The sequence below is a fragment of the Malania oleifera genome, chromosome 11, assembly GCF_029873635.1.
Source record: "Malania oleifera isolate guangnan ecotype guangnan chromosome 11, ASM2987363v1, whole genome shotgun sequence".
NCBI classification, from domain to species: domain Eukaryota; kingdom Viridiplantae; phylum Streptophyta; class Magnoliopsida; order Santalales; family Ximeniaceae; genus Malania; species Malania oleifera.
The window spans coordinates 67,591,801-67,595,112 of record NC_080427.1 but is presented as its reverse complement, the minus strand read 5'-3'; the positions used below and the strand labels follow the sequence as shown (position 1 = coordinate 67,595,112).

At 36.4% G+C, this 3,312-nt stretch overlaps 1 pseudogene; it reads right to left on the bottom strand.

Annotated features, from left to right (window-relative positions):
• Window positions 1–452: 452 nt before the first annotated feature.
• LOC131167584 (uncharacterized) lies at window positions 453–3,103 on the bottom strand (annotated as a pseudogene).
• Window positions 3,104–3,312: the final 209 nt, after the last annotated feature.

Sequence of the window (3,312 nt, the reverse complement as noted above, 5' to 3'; positions counted from 1 at the left end):
TTTTGATTGCACTACATTCTACGTGTTCTATATCCTCAAGGGAAAAAAATTGGCATGTAACGTTCACAAATGAGGAATTTAGCATGCTTTGAGCTCCATAACAGTATTTTTCCAAGGTAAACCAACATATGTTTAAAGCATGCAAACCACAGGGTAATTACTCTTCCACCCCCCAACTAAAATGTAGCATTGTCCTCAATGATGTAGGAGAAATGAAAGAATTTACCCAAGAAAGCAGTTAAACGTAAAGCAAAACAGTTGTAAGATGAATAGAGACGTAAAGGAAAAAGTACAAGACAGAGGAAAAAGAAGTACCTGAATAGCTTTGAAAAGAGTGCAATCCTAGGAAATAAGAAATAACAACTAAAGGACAAAGGAAAACAATGAGAGGAATAAAAATATAAATGAAAGAAAAAAAAAACATAAAAGAAAAGGAAAGAAAATGAACTATACTAAGTGGGATCAAGCAAATGTAGAGTAGATTCCTCAGGTGCAAAGTTAGAAATAAAAGGCTTGAGCCTTTGACCATTAACCTTAAAAACATTACCATTGTGAGGATTCAGAATCTCTACAGCACCATGAGGAAAAACAGTCTTCACCACAAATAGTCCACTCCACCGAGACCTTAACTTACTAGGAAACAAGTGCAGTCGAGAGTTGTACAATAACACCTGTTGGTCGGGCTCAAAAGTCTTACGCTGAATGTGTTTATCATGAAAGTTCTTCATTCTTTCCTTAGACAATTTAGAATTGTTGTAAGCATCCATCCTTAGCTCATCCAATTCAGATAACTGCAATTTTCTCACACAACCAGCATCATCAATGTTAAAATTACATTGTTTAATAGCCCAATACGCCCTATGTTCCAGCTCTACAGGCAAATGACAAGCCTTACCATACACTAATCTATATGGAGACATGCCCAAAATGGTTTTAAAACTTGTTCTATAGGCCCACAAGCTATCAGACAATCTCAAAGACCAATCTTTCTTGTTTGGGTTAACAATTTTCTCAAGGATGTTTTGAATTTCCCTATTTGCTAATTCAGCTTGTCCATTGGATTGAGGATGGTAAGCAGTAGAGATTTTGTGATGGATACCATACTTCTTCAATAAGGCTGAAACATGTTTGTTGCAAAAGCGCGTGCCTTGATCACTGATTATGGCTTTAGGCATGCCAAACCTTGCAAAAATGTTTTCTTTCAAAAATTTTATAACCACTTGATGGTCATTAGTTCTACAAGGGACTGCCTCAACCCACTTAGAAACATAATCAACGGCAAGCAAAATGTATAAATAGCCATAAGAAGAAGGAAATGGTCCCATGAAATCTATACCCCAACAATCAAAAATTTCAATCTCTAGTATAGGTTGCAAAGGCATCATGTTTCTCCTAGTGATTCCCCCTAAATTTTGACAAGGTTCACAAGCTTTACAGAAACTCAAAGCATCTTTAAACATACTTGGCCAATAAAACCCACTTTGAAGAATTTTAGCCACTGTTTTGTGAGCAGAAAAATGCCCACCACAAGCTTCTGTGTGGCAAAAATTTAAAACACTAGAAATTTCATTGTTAGGCACACACTTCCTAATGATCTGATCTGAGCAATATTTAAAGAGATAAGGATCATCGTAAAAGAAATTCTTAGCTTCAGCCTTCAACCTTCTGATGTCCTGAGCATTCCAACGAGGTGGAGTTTTCCCAAGAAATTCACAATATCAGCATACCATGGTAAAGATTCAACTGCAAATAATTGTTCATCAGGAAAATAATCAGAAATTAAAGAAAACTTCTCAGAAACTTCTGGTTGAAGCCGAGAAAGGTGATCCGCCACCACGTTTTCCACTCCCTTTTTATCTTTTATTATGAGATCAAATTCCTAAAGTAGAAGTATCCACCTTACCAGTCTTGGCTTAGTGTCTTTTTTTGACAGCAGAAATTTTAGAGCTGCATGCTCAGTGAATATTATGACAGGAGAACCAAGAAGATAAGATCTAAACTTATCCAATGCAAATACTATAGCTAGTAGTTCTTTTTCTGTGGTGGAATAGTTCTTTTGTGCATCATTTAAAGTCTTACTAGCATAGTATATAACATATGGCAGTTTATCTCTTCGTTGTTCAAGAACAGCTCCCACAGCAAAGTCACTTGCATCACACATTAATTCAAAAGGAAGTGACCAGTCAAGAGATCGAATGATAGGTGCAGTGGTGAGGCATGTTTTCAGTTCATCAAAACCATTTTGACACTCTTGGGTCCATTCAAATTTAACGTCATGCATCAAAAGTTTGCAAAGAGGTTTAGAGATAAAGCTAAAATTCCTTATGAATCTTCTATTAAAACCGGCATGCCCTAAAAATGATCTAACATCTTTCACATTTTTAGATGCAGGCAAATTTGAAATCAAGTCTATTTTAGCTTTATCCACCTCTATGCCTCGAGAGGATACAATGTGCCCCAAAACTATTCCTTGTTGGACCATAAAGTGACATTTTTCCCAATTTAATAACAATTGCTTTTCTTCACATATTTTCAAAACAACCTGCAAATTAGACAAACATGCATCAAATGTTTTTCCAAAAACTGAAAAGTCATCCATGAATACCTCTACACTGTCCTCAATCAAGTTGCTAAAAATACTTAACATACATCTTTGAAAAGTAGTTGGTGCATTGCATAGCCCAAATGGCATTCTCCCGAAGCCAAAAGTTCCAAAGGGATAAGTGAAGGTAGTCTTCTCTTGGTCCTCTGGAGCTATTTCTATTTGATAATAACCGGAGAATCCATCTAAAAAACAGTAATATTCATGCCCTGCCACTTTTTCTAAAACTTGGTCAAGGAAAGGCAAAGGAAAATGATCCTTCCTAAAGGCAGCATTCAATTTCCTATAATCTACACACATCCTCCAGCCTGTGGTCTCTCTAATAGGCACCAATTCTCCCTTATCATTTTCTACAATAGTTATACCAGATTTTTTTGGAACAACTTGTATTGGACTAACCCATTTATTGTCAGCAATTGGATATATGATGCCTATGTCTAACAATTTCAAGACTTCCTTTTTTACCACTTCCTTCATTGTGGGGTTTAGTCTCCTTTGCATCTATCTAGAGGGTTTTGAATCCTCTTCCAAATATATCCTATGTGTACAAATGAGAGGACTTATACCTTTAATGTTAGCAATGGACCAGCCAATGGCTGATTTGTGTTGTGTCAAAATTCTCAACAATTTACTTTCTTGGTCAGGGGTCAACAATGCAGAAATTACCACTGGGAATGAGTTCTCTGGTCCAAGGTAGGCATATTTTAGCT